Source organism: Paramisgurnus dabryanus, chromosome 14 (assembly GCF_030506205.2).
Source record: "Paramisgurnus dabryanus chromosome 14, PD_genome_1.1, whole genome shotgun sequence".
Taxonomy (NCBI): domain Eukaryota; kingdom Metazoa; phylum Chordata; class Actinopteri; order Cypriniformes; family Cobitidae; genus Paramisgurnus; species Paramisgurnus dabryanus.
In genome coordinates, this window is record NC_133350.1 from 6,451,523 (window position 1) to 6,465,066 (window position 13,544).

Sequence of the window (13,544 nt, forward strand, 5' to 3'; positions counted from 1 at the left end):
CTCGACTTCATGCTATAATACAGGAACCGACATGTGGATGACATCAACGTGCCGCGAGAGCGGTTTGAAAGCAAACTCTTCCGATGATTTCTCGCCTCACCCTCGTGGAACCTGTCGTTCTTGCAGCGCAGCTTGAATTGTGCAGGAGGTTTCATGATGACCGCTGTTGTTATAATCTTTATTTTCGCAAGTAAACTCCTTTTTTTGTTTTAAAGGAGACATATCATGCTAAATCTACTTTCTTAGCTCTTAAATGCATTTTGTTGTATATTTGTAGTGTTTAGAAGTACATAAAAGTTGAAATTAGTCTCTTCAGGTGCTTTGTTGATATCTTTATATTCTGTTTTGGTCATATTTTCCAACCTGTTCTGATTTTTCTATTATCTATTATGTTTTTTGAACAATTAAATCACAGTATTTGCAGTGGAACTGTCAAATAAGGACATCGACTCCCCAGCCCAAAACTACGAGGAATCCGCCATTTTCAATTTCTCGCTGCAATATTGTAGTCCAAGCTCAAGGATGCAGAAGTTATGAGAGCGTAAATCAAAATGTTCGGTTGTTGAACCTGTGCCTGGTTGAGTTTTATTTTTAACAGAAATGTCATTTTTTAGTGCGCGAAGCACTTCAAGGATAACTATTTCACCAACCTCCACCAGTTTAAAGTAGGATTTGCCGATAGACTTTGTCTGATTGAGGGGGCAATTACTTCTATCTTTGGAGACGATGAGCAGAGCACTTCGGTAAGCTGTAAATAACTTTAAAAACAGTAAAGTACACGGTGGTCATGGTTTAGCAGTGCTGTTTCTCAATCCGAAGGCTGCAGCCTGTGGATGTCGCATGTGGTCATCAACCCGGGATTAAGTTATAGCATATTACAACAACTTACAATTAACTAAGAGTAATAGTCAACTTTATAATTGTTAATATTCTGAAATAAGACAGCCGGCATTAACACACCATTGGGATACCTCCATATGAAGACGTTGTTCTGCAGGTTCGTCGTCTTCATTTTCAACTCGCTCCATTTCCGACTCTGGCGCGAACATATAAGGCTGGATGGACAAGTCTTCTGTTGTTGACATTTTGTGAATAACGAGTAAATAAAAAGTTTCTGTGCCGCTAGATAATCGTATCTCTGCTATAAAACTACAAAAATTGCTGAACGGGGTGGAGTTTAACCGAGTGTCACCTCTGCAACCTGGAGAGGGGGCAGGGTATGACGTGCATTTAAAAAGACAGTACCAAAACGAGTTGCTCTCAGATGCACATCAGAAAAGGGGTAGAAAGGGGGCCTGTGGAGCTATAATAATAAGGAATTCAGACCCAAGCATTGCAGTTTCGCTTTACATAGACCACAAATAGATGATTTATATGTAAAAAGGACAGATTTAAAAGCATGATATGTCTGCTTTAACATTCAAACAGACTCACGGTTCTCCCCCACACTCGCGCAATGCATATTGCATACATTATTCCAGGAGTAAAATGATTTGCTCTGTGGATAAATAAATATGTTCTCTTACACTGGGAAATTGTAGCGCAGTCAAAGTGAATTGTATTAATTATTTGCGCGCGTTTGTGAATATGGCGACTTGTGGAATAAAAACTGCACGACGACAAAAGGTAAGACTTGTTTTTGCATTTAGCCCTGTTTTACTAAGAGTTTTATTTAGTGTTTTAGTCATAGTTGGTTAGCTGGCTGGGTTAACTACGTGTGCTCTATCACATTAAGTCTTTTTTGTGTTTTTATAAGTTTTTATTGGCGGCTGTCATGACAAGATTTGTGAAGGGAGGTAACAGTATGTTTTGATATTATCTTGTTTAGTTTATCTGTTGCTGGAGTTGCACTTAGTTAAGAATGACAACATTTGAAAAGCATTTTAAACAACCATGATTTCTATTTTTGTTTTTCATTTGTATTGCTTCCGTATTGTTGTCAGTAAGTGTACATCCGTGCAATCATAGTATGATTTTATACAGGTTGGTGGAGTATGTACACATATGGATATAATGTGGTTTCATAGATTCGTTATTTGAATGGCCTTCTTGTACGAAGAATTTTTGCCATACCCTAGGTTTTCGTGAAACGCCGCCACTGCCATTAGCATCGCACTCAAAAATGACAAAAGAGTTTCGATATTTTCCCTATTTTTAACCTGACTATTGAAAGTTACCAAGGGGACTAGTTTCAGGCGCTGCGTAATATCATTGCGCCTGCTGCAGCCATGATACGGCAGCAAATTCCTTGATTATTACGTCAGAATGAGAGTATAGTTCCTAGCCATATCTGCCTGGAAAATCGCAACTTTTAATTTTTCATCGGTCTTATTACACAGTGTAACTACAGAAGAGTCAAGTTTTAAATAGGAAAAATATTAAAACTCTTTGGTTATTTTTTAGCGCGATGCTAATGGTCTAATCAGATTCAATGGATTGTGCTAAGCTATGCTAAAAGTGGTACTACCAGACCCGGAGATCGGCTGAATGGATTCCACAACGGTAGAAATTAGAGGTCGACCGATATGCTTTTTCTCTGGCCGATGCCGATGCCGATTTTTTAGAAATCAGGGCAGCCGATGGCCGATATGTTTGGGCGATTTTCTATATGTACATAATAATCAAAATGTTCTCATCATTATTAGCAGATATTTTAAATGCAAAAATGTCCCTATTTAAGTCAAAGTATTTAAAAATTATGACTGGTCTTTCTGAAGAGTTTTACAACCTCCTCTGCACCATGCATTTATCAGACACAGATATTACCTGACACTCTGCCGTCATCATCTTTGATTAGTTTTTTACCATGGCTTTTATTGCTTTATAGGATAAAATCCTTATTTGGTAGACCTGATAAAATATTTATTCATCATAAAGTTAACATAGTAAATGTCTATGGTTTTTAGTTGAGACTGTTATTTAGGGCAAGTCTTTTTAAACACATTTACATTCTCATTTCTGAGACGCTATAAGTGACTGATTGTGCTGACAGTGACGTCTTGTGACTTTAGTGTTGGGACAGATCTGTTGTTTCAACCGTTCATTCAAACGAATCCGTTCAAAGGAGTCAATTCGCGAATCGGACGCGCTGTGTTCTAATCCAGGCTGAGCAGCGCAAAACTGTAAACAAAGTCTTACTGTAACAACACGAAAAACATTTCCTCGGTGGATATGATTTGGTCTTCCGAATTTCGCCATCGGGTCAGTTTTGTTTTGAGTAAGAAAAGCAGGGAGACAGAAAGCGTGCGGGCGCGGCTCTTCTCTCTCTGTCACGCAAACAAAACTCATCATCACTCATTAATCACATGAAATGAGCCTAATCTTTGCACGGACAGTGCACCGCGAGACATAAGCCCGTCGCGCTGTTGTACTGGCTGCTTAATTCGCGCGATCCGCCATCATTTAGTAAAGCTGTTTGTGAACAAGGCATGGCTGCACACACACGAGACGGGAGCGAACTGCTTGCAACAAGAGGCAGGCAGCTTCACGAGTTCTACAACAGCGCTTAGGTGCCCGCAGATGCGCCTGCCTAATAATCGGCCTAATTTTGCAGCAAAATCGGCTAAAGCCGATTTTTTAAAATATGCCAAAAATCGGCCAATTAATCGGCCGGCCGATAAATCGGTCGACCTCTAGTAGAAATCAAATGTTTAACTCTAGGGGAGCTGAAAAATTTGCATATTTTCAAAAAAAAGTAGTGTCCCTTTAAGCTACAATGCCTAACCAAATATCATGCCATCCCAAACCAAAGCCTCAGACATTTCTTCTGTTGAGTTATTCTGTTATTTTGACTTCATTTGTATCTACTTTTACCAAACATGGCCAATTGGGTTACCTTGACAAGTGTCGCGTCACCAGTTGTGAATCGCCACATCATACAGGCGTTTTATCATACCAACACCAGGACTGGCTTGTAATGGCGCTGTCCTTAACCATGCATAAGCAACATTTCACTGAGCATTCTAGCTTGCTCAAAACTGATGGCGGAAAAGCAGCTAATGCCATGTTATGTAATAATTATGTAAATGCATATGAAAAGCTTGAGGCTAATGATGTAGGCATTTACAGGGAAACTGTGTCTGTGTCTGTGTGTGTGTGTGTGTGTGTGTGTGTGTGTGTGTGTGTGTGTGTGTGTGTGTGTGTGTGTGTGTGTGTGTGTGTGTGTGTGTGTGTGTGTGTGTGTGTGTGTGTGTGTGTGTGCCTGGTAATTATCACGTTGTGGGGACCAATTGTCCCCACAAAGATAGGAATACCAGTGTTTTTGTGACCTTGTGGGGACATTTTGATGTCCCCATGAGGAAACAAGCTTATAAATCAAACAGAATGATGTTTATTGAAAATATGAAGTAGTAGAAGTGTTTCTGTGATGGTTGGGGTTAGGGAATGGGGTAGGTAAGGGGAATAGAATATACCGTTTGTATGGTATAAAATGCATTACGTCTATGGAATGTCCCCACAAAACATGGAAACCAGAATATGTGTGTGTGTGTGTGTGTGTGTGTGTGTGTGTGTGTGTGTATAGATTTAAAATAGTGTACATTGTGCTGTTAAGATTGTGTAATTGCTCTTTTCAGTAACTGGGACTGTCTTGTCAAATGACATCACAAAGAAATATAATTCCACTATTCCCAGTACTTGAGTGATGATATATTCTCACATGACTGCCCAATTCCAGTGTGAAAAAATGGGTTTGTTTTCAGGGCTGAGAGCGACATGGCAGTCAGACAGAATGATTTCTGACAAGCTGACATCTTTATCTTTTATTTTCAGCTATTCGAAGGCAGGACAACAAAATGGTTTTCTCTGTTGTCTTAAAATGTTAAGCCATTGTGACGTAAATTTAGATGAGTAATGTTAGCTGACTAATGATTGATCTGCAGTTGGACAAAGCACCCTGATCTATATTTTTGTCCTCTAGATCTGTAGATCCTCCAGATCATGGTTTTAAGAAATGTATTGAAAGATTTTGCAAAGTACACATCTTACAATATTTTAGATTAAAAGAACCATATATATATATATATATAAATTTATAGTATATATATAAATGTATAGTATATGTATATATATCATATAACTTTTAATTTTTTTTGTCAAAACATGTTTATTATTATGTTATTATGGTTTTATTGTGCTACTTAGCTGTATTGTTAGCTGTTTTTGATATGAAGGCTGAAATTAAAACAAACCAACTGTGGTTTAATTGATATTAATTGGAATGCACAATCAAAAAACAAGATAAACATTTTTAAAAAAAACCTGATATATTCAATTTCATGGGTGATAAGAAATATTAATTATATGACAGGAGTTTGTACATATTGAATTTAAATAGTTTCTAAATATTTTTTATTTTGACAAGAGTTTCACTTTAAATCAATACCAAATGACATTTTAAAAGCCCTGCAACATCCTGTTATGTTCCTCTAATGTCCAGTTGAAGAAGATTGGAGGAGGGGGCTTTGGGGAAATCTATGAGGCGTTGGATCTGCTGACGCGGGAAAATGTGGCTTTAAAAGTGGAGTCAGCTCAGCAGCCCAAACAAGTCTTGAAGATGGAGGTTGCAGTTCTAAAGAAACTGCAGGGTAAGAAATGCTCATCTGTTTGGTGGGAACATCACATTGACACTGACAGAACTTCACTTAGTTTTTTCAATAAAATAAGGATATCTCCTTAGAAATATATAAGTGTCCATTTGCTAATGTGCAGAACATTTTCAGCTCTGCAACGTTAAAAAGAAATGCTTACATGTATATATTGTAAATATGTATGTATATTTTTTATTAGTAATATTTCATCCAGTGTAATCCATGTTAAGCATTCGATAAACATATATAAATTTGTTTACATACATACATACGTATATATAAATGTACTACCCTGAATGTACCTTATATTATGTTTAAAGATGTAATTTGTATGCAGTATTTTTCATGCATTTAATTCAAATTTCTGATAACATGAAGGCTGAGCCTTGTTTTAAATTCATGATGACAGCATCAGAACAAAACATATGCAAGAACAGATGCACGTCACACTACATATGTAGCATTGTGAACAAAGTGGAAGTAACATGGACTACGTGACCAAGAACAAGTGCCGTGGTGTAGTACCACATCAAAAAGCTACACACACATGACTCAGTTTAGCCGTTAGTCATCATCAGAAAGAAGGTCATTATTCATAACTAAAAGTTACATAATATTTGCGTATCAGTTTTTGTGTATGTTGTGAACATATATGTGTTTATATGTAACTCTTGTATAAATCACCTGTCCATAATAATGTACTGCTCTGTTTTTCAGGTAAAAACCATGTGTGTAAATTCATTGGCTGTGGTCGAAATGATAAATTCAACTACGTCGTCATGCAGCTGCAGGTAAATGGTTTCCATTGCATCTGGTCAAACGTTATAGTTCCTGCTCAACATAACAGCTCATAATCCAAATGCATTTTAAAAATCAGTGGAGAGTAGAGATGATATGATATGCATTTATTTAAAGGGGACATTTTACAAGACTTTACTGAGTAAAATAAATCTTTGGTATACCCAGAGTAGATAAGTGAAGTTCTAGCTTAAAATACCATATAGATAATTTATTGTAGCATGTTTAAATTGCCACTTTGTAGGTGTGAGCAAAATGTGTTGTTTTTGGGTGTGTTCTTTAAAATGCAAATGAGTTGATCTCTGCACTAAATGGCAGTGTTGTGGTTGGATAGTACAGATCAGGGGGTGATTTTATCCTCTTCTGACATCACAAGGGGAGCCAAATTTCAATGAGCTATTTTTTCACATGCTTGCAGAGAATGGTTTACCATAACTAAGTTACTGGGTTGATCTTTTTCACATTTTCTAGGTTGATAGAACCATTGGGGACCCAATTATAGCACTTTAACATGGAAAAAGTCAGATTTATATGATATGTGCCTTTTAAATCATATCACTAGAATGTAATGTAACGCTGTGAATGTTTAGATATCCAATACTTATCATGTCATAAATTGCAAGTCATACTGGTTTCTCTCTTATGCTACCCAAAACCCAATTTTGAGACATTATGACTGCTTATGTAATTGTGATGTGAAAGGTTTTCCACTCTTTTGTTATGGCTCTTAGGGCAGAAACCTGGCGGATCTCAGGCGAAGTCAGCCGCGTGGCACCTTTACCATGAGCACAACCCTTCGCCTGGGAAAACAGATTCTGGAGTCTATAGAAGCTATTCACTCTGTTGGTTTTCTGCACAGGGACATCAAACCGGTAACCACATAGTAGTTGTGTATAATAACCCAACACTATATTTAATTCTTTGTAAATGATAATATTGAGTCAATTAAGGATGTTTTTGTTTTCTTCGCAGTCAAATTTCGCCATGGGAAGACTGCCTTCAACATACAGGAAGTGTTATATGCTAGATTTCGGACTCGCGCGACAGTATACCAACACCAATGGAGAAGTCCGACCAGTATGTCAAATTAAATCTATTTTTATTTCATTTGTTGTAAATTGAATGAGTTAATGGTGCTCATTTGTTATTTGGCAACCAGGAAGCTGTGTAAAATTAAATGTTGCAATGAAATTTCTGGCAATGAATATGAAAAATTCTGACATTCTATATTATTGATTACAGTGCCACTATTAAACAGAAAGGTCGGGTTTTATTATGAAGTGGGTGAGATTTATATGAGCAGTTAAGCTTTTTATTTAGTGTAAGCGTGCTGGCTGAATGATACTGTAGTTGAAGCCCAGGAGAGGTTTACAGAGCTCTCTGAATCAGGCAGCCTGTTTCCTGTTATAGATCTTCACGAGGAGCTCTTCATTTCGCACATGTTCCTCTCTCTGTTTCTCTCTACGTGCAGGTTTTAGTGCAGTGATATGAATATTTAATAAGACTGTATGCATCAGTGAACAATGCCCCTAGGCTTCGCCTGGGATGGTGTAATATTTTCAGCCCATCTCTCTCTCTTCCTCTCACTATCACTCACTATTTTTTTTCACATTCTCTCTTTCCTCTCTGTACAGCTGAGTCAGCTGCACTTATTGATTCAGGCAGGAAGCTGTCTTACTCTCTGTCTTTCTACCCTAGTCTCTATCTGTCTGTTTCTCTGGCTGTCTTTCTGTCTGTCTGTTTCACTTTTTGTGTATCTGCCTCAACCTTTCTCTGTCTGTTTCTCTGGCTGTCTTTCTGTCTGTCTGTTTCACTCACTCTCTGTCTGTCTCTCTGGCTGTCTGCCTCAGTCCATGTCTGTCTGTTTCTGGTTCTATCTTTTTGTTTCACTCTCTGTCTGTCTGCCTTCTTAAATCAAAATGCATTTTCTTAATGAGCATTTTTTTACCTAAGAAAGTTTTTAGACCAAAAATATACAATTTAAGTGAATTTTTGCATAAAACAAGCGAAAAAATCTGCCAATGGGCTAAGCAAATTTGTCTTGATTTTTTTCTTGAATTAAGTCTTTAAGAAAAAGTTAAAGATTTTTGCTATGTCTGTCTGCCTAACTCTCTGTATCACTTTCTGTCTGTCTGTCTGGCTTTCTGTCTGTTTGCCTCACTCTTTGTCTGTCTGTTTCACTCTTTGTCTTACTCTATGTCTATATGTCTGTCTGCCACAATATCTCTATTTGCCTAACTCTGTCTGTCTATCTGTCTGTCTGCCTCACTATGTCTATCTACCTAACCCTCTTTGTGTCTGTATTACCCTCTGTCTCACTCTCTGTCTGTCTGCCTCACTCTCTGTCTGTCTGTTTCACTCTTTGTCTTACTCTATGTCTATCTGTCTGTCTTTCTGTCTTAATATGTCTATCTGCCTCACTCTCTGTCTGTCTGTCTCACTCTCTGTCTCACCCTCTGTCTATCTGTCTGTCTGTCTCAATATGTCTATCTGCCTCACTCTCTGTCTGTCTGTCTGTCTCACTCTCTCTCACCCTCTGTCTGTCTGTCTGTCTGTCTCACTATCTGTCTATATGTCTGTCTGCCTCACTATGTCTATCTACCTAATCCTCTGTCTCTCTGTTTCACCCTCTGTCTCACTCTCTGTCTGTCTGCCTCACTCTCTGTCTGTCTGTTTCACTCTTTGTCTTACTCTATGTCTATCTGTCTGTCTTTCTGTCTCAATATGTCTATCTGCCTCACTCTCTGTCTGTCTGTCTCACTCTCTGTCTCACCCTCTGTCTATCTGTCTGTCTGTCTCAATATGTCTATCTGCCTCACTCTCTGTCTGTCTGTCTGTCTGTCTGTCTCACTCTCTCTCACCCTCTGTCTGTCTGTCTGTCTGTCTCACTATCTGTCTATATGTCTGTCTGCCTCACTATGTCTATCTACCTAATCCTCTGTCTGTCTGTTTCACCCTCTGTCTCACTCTCTGTCTGTCTGCCTCACTCTCTGTATGTATGCATGTCTGTCTGCCTCACTCTCTGTCTGTCTGTTTCACTCTCTGTCTCACCCTCTCAATATGTCTATCTGCCTAAGTCTTTGTCTGTCTGTCAGTCTCACTCTTTGTCTATCTGTCTGTCTGCCTCACTATGTCTATCTACCTAACCCTCTGGCTGTCTGTTTCACCCTCTGTCTCTCTCTTTGTCTATCTGCTTTAATCTCTGTATGTATGTATGTCTGTCCGCCTCACTCTCTGTCTGTCTGTTTTACTCTCTGTCTCACGCTCTGTCTATCTGTCTGTCTGCCTCAATATGTCTATCTGCCTAACTCTTTGTCTGTCTGTTTCACTCTCTGTCTCACCCTCTGTCTATCTGTCTGTCTGTCTCAATATGTATATCTGCCTCACTCTCTGTCTGTCTGTTTCACTCTCTGTCTCCCCCTCTGTCTGTCTGCCTCAATATGTCTATCTGCCTAACTCTCTGTCCGTCTGTCTCACGCTCTGTCTGTCTCTCTGTCTGCCTTACTATGTCTATCTACCTAACCCTCTGTCTGTCTGCCTCAATCTCTGTATGTATGTATGTATGTCTGTCTGTCTGCCTCACTCTCTGTTTGTCTGTTTGATTCTCTGTCTCACCCTCTGTCTATCTGTCTGTCTGCCTCAAAATGTCTATCTGCCTAACTCTCTGTCTGTCTGCCTCACTATGACTATCTACCTAACCCTCTGTCTGTCTGTTTCACCCTCTGTCTCACTCTCTGTCTGTCTGCCTCAAAATGTCTATCTGCCTAACTCTCTGTCTGTCTGTCTCACTCTCTGTCTGTCTGCCTCACTATGTCTATCTACCTAACCCTCTGTCTGTCGGTCTCACCCTCTGTCTATCTGTCTGTCTGCCTGCCTCAAAATGTCTATCTGCCTAACTCTCTGTCTGTCTGTCTCACTCTCTGTCTGTCTGCCTCACTATGTCTATCTACCTAACCCTCTGTCTGTCTGTCTCACCCTCTGTTTATCTGTCTGTCTGCCTCAAAATGTCTATCTGCCTAACTCTCTGTCTGTCTGTCTCACTCTCTGTCTGTCTGCCTCACTATGTCTATCTACCTAACCCTCTGTCTGTCGGTCTCACCCTCTGTCTATCTGTCTGTCTGCCTGCCTCAAAATGTCTATCTGCCTAACTCTCTGTCTGTCTGTCTCACTCTCTGTCTGTCTGCCTAACTATGTCTATCTACCTAACCCTCTGTCTGTCTGTCTCACCCTCTGTTTATCTGTCTGTCTGCCTCAAAAAGTCTATCTGCCTAACTCTGTCTGTCTGTCTCACTCTCTGTCTATCTGTCTGTCTGCCTCAATATGTCTATCTGCCTAACCCTCTGTCTGTCTGTTTCACCCTCTGTCTCACTCTCTGTCTGTCTGCCTCACTATGTCTATCTACCTAACCCTCTGTCTGTCTGTCTCACCCTCTGTCTATCTGTCTGTCTGCCTCAAAATGTCTATCTGTTTAACGCTCTGTCTGTCTGTCTCACTCTCTGTCTGTCTGTTTCACCCTCTGTCTCACTCTCTGTCTGTCTGCTTTACTCTCTGTATGTATGTATGTCTGTCTGTCTGTTTCACTCACTGTCTCACCCTCTGTCTATCTGTCTGTCTGCCTCAATATGTCTATCTGCCTAACTCTCTGTGTGTCTGTTTCACTCTCTGTCTTACTCTTCGTCTATATGTCTGTCTGCCTTAATATGTCTCTCTGTCTAACTCTCTGGGCCCTATCTTGCAGCCAGCGCAATTGACTTTGTCAGTGACACATGTATCATTCGTATTTTGCACCGGCGCACAGCGGGTTTTTCCCTCCACAGACGCACGTTGGCAAACTAGGGAATGAACTTGCGCTCCCTGGGCGGTTCAGCGCAAAAAAGGAGGCGTGTTCCGGCGCAAACCATCCCTGGTGCTCCTTTGCAGTTTCAAAAAACAATTGCGCCACTGACCAGAAAAAAAAAGTTTAAAGTCAGTGGCGTGTTGCGCATTGTTCATTATGCTATTTTAAGGGCGCATGCTTGACCATAATGTATAGCGTGCACAACGCGCATACACTTTGCTTATCTAATCTACACAGATGCAACAGTTATTTTTGCAAATCATAAATTGTTACACTAAAAAATATTAATACACGAGATAAGGGGAATCATTGTGGTGAGCATTTTGGTGATAGTTTTTATTTATTGTGTGGCTGCGTTAAAAAATTCTCATGCAAATAACGATTAAAATATTTTCATAAGTTTGTTGTGTGGCTGTATTATGTTTATTTTATGTCAATAATAATTAAAATGTTTTCATAAGAAACCTTAATGTATATGAACTTGATTTGTAAGTGTACTTTGGGGTTGGACCTTGGTTGTGTTTCTTGGGTCCGATTTCAAAGCCCCCAAACCCTTTCAGCGGTGAGGGTGGACGCAGCGATGTCCTCTGCTGGCGTCAGGTCCTGAGGCAGATCCACCTCCCGTTACACGGCATGCCCGATTTATGCTGGCAAGCTTGGGATTCCCCCGTCTCCTGACATCATTGTAGTGCTTGGCGCAACGAGGATGCCAGCTGATGAGACTGTGGCTATTTCCTCTCACGCCTGTTTAACCGACGCTGATTTGGGCGGGTTTCTCCTATCCTCATACAAAACAACTTCTCTGTCTTTGACTGCTCTTACAAGAACGTCGGTCTCCTCGGCTGTGAACCGCTCCTGGCGTGCGCCTGATAAATCCGTCATAATAATAGCAACCCGCCATGGAACTTGCGCCCTTACGTTTAAAGGGAATGTTGGATAGCGTTCTGATTGGTTTATTTGACGTTACGCCCAAACCACACCTATGAATAATGAACCTACTTCAGACCAACCCCTTATTGATTTGCGCCTGGCGCAAGAGTTATTTCTCACGCCGGGAAAATGGCAAAAGCTCCCAAGATCCGCCCACAAACTCACTTGCGCTTTGCGCTTCGTACTTGCGTTTCAGATCGTTAAAATAGGGCCCTCTGTCTGTCTGTCTCACTCTGTGTCTGTCTGCCTAAAGGGGGTCGCACACCGGACGCGCAGCTCAGCGCTGCGCAGCGCCGTTCTAAAAAAATCAAACAGATTGTTTTCTATGATTATACGTACATCTGTCGGCGGCGGCCAGCTATGACTCAGGAAGTTGCTCAAATCCCTGTCGCACCACAGAGCGCACTCACATAGTTTAACATTAAATAACATCATATTTGTCACAAATTAAAAGATTAAAAGCTGCTAACGTATATTTTGCATTTTGAAGTAGACGCTAACTGATTAAGCTCGCACTATTTAATGTGCACTTCTGGTGTACGATACCTCCAAGTCCTCCTAGACGCGACGTGGCACGGCGCTGCACTTCTCGTCCGGTGTGCGACCCCCTTTACTCTCTGTCTGTCTGTTTCAATTGCCGTCTCACTCTCTGTTTGTCTGCCTTACTTTCTGTCTGTCTGCTTAACTCTCTGTCTGTCTGTTTTAGTTTCTATATGTCTGTTTCACTCTCTTTCTGCCCAACTCTCTGATTGTCTGTCTGTCTGCCTAATTCTCTGTCTGTCTGTCTGTTTTATTCTCTGTCTCTCTCTGACTGTCTACATGTTCTCTGTACTCTGATTAGTTTTATGCTGCAGTGTTTTGGCTGCTCTATCTCTTCCACAACCTTGAGCGGGTTTAGACAGCGAGCAGCTGAAACCAGCTCTCCATAACTTTAATTTACGACGGGCTGTGATTTTAACTCTCCAGAGAAACTTCTTAACTTCTCAGTGCAATAACAGAATGGTTTCTCACCATGCATTATGTGGCACATTTATGAGATGAATAAATGAATAATGAATAATTAATTTCAGGTAAATAGCCTCATGTGTACTCAGAAGATTAAATGTTGCCTCTGTTTGAATACATACAATTAGAGTCATATGTATTTGATAATTAATAGTTTTATTTTTTAAGACTTTCGTTGTCTTTAAAATATCTTTTTTTCATTCATTCTTACATTTTATTTTAATTTAAGTCATTTTAGGCAAAATTCTTTTTTTTCAAGTACATAATTACATTGCATGAAATCATTTGTTTGATTATTTTAAATCTGCGACCTGACATTTTTTCTGATTTATTATTTGTTTGACCATCTTGCTTTGTTTTTTTGCAGTTGGGGTTTTAAGTTATGA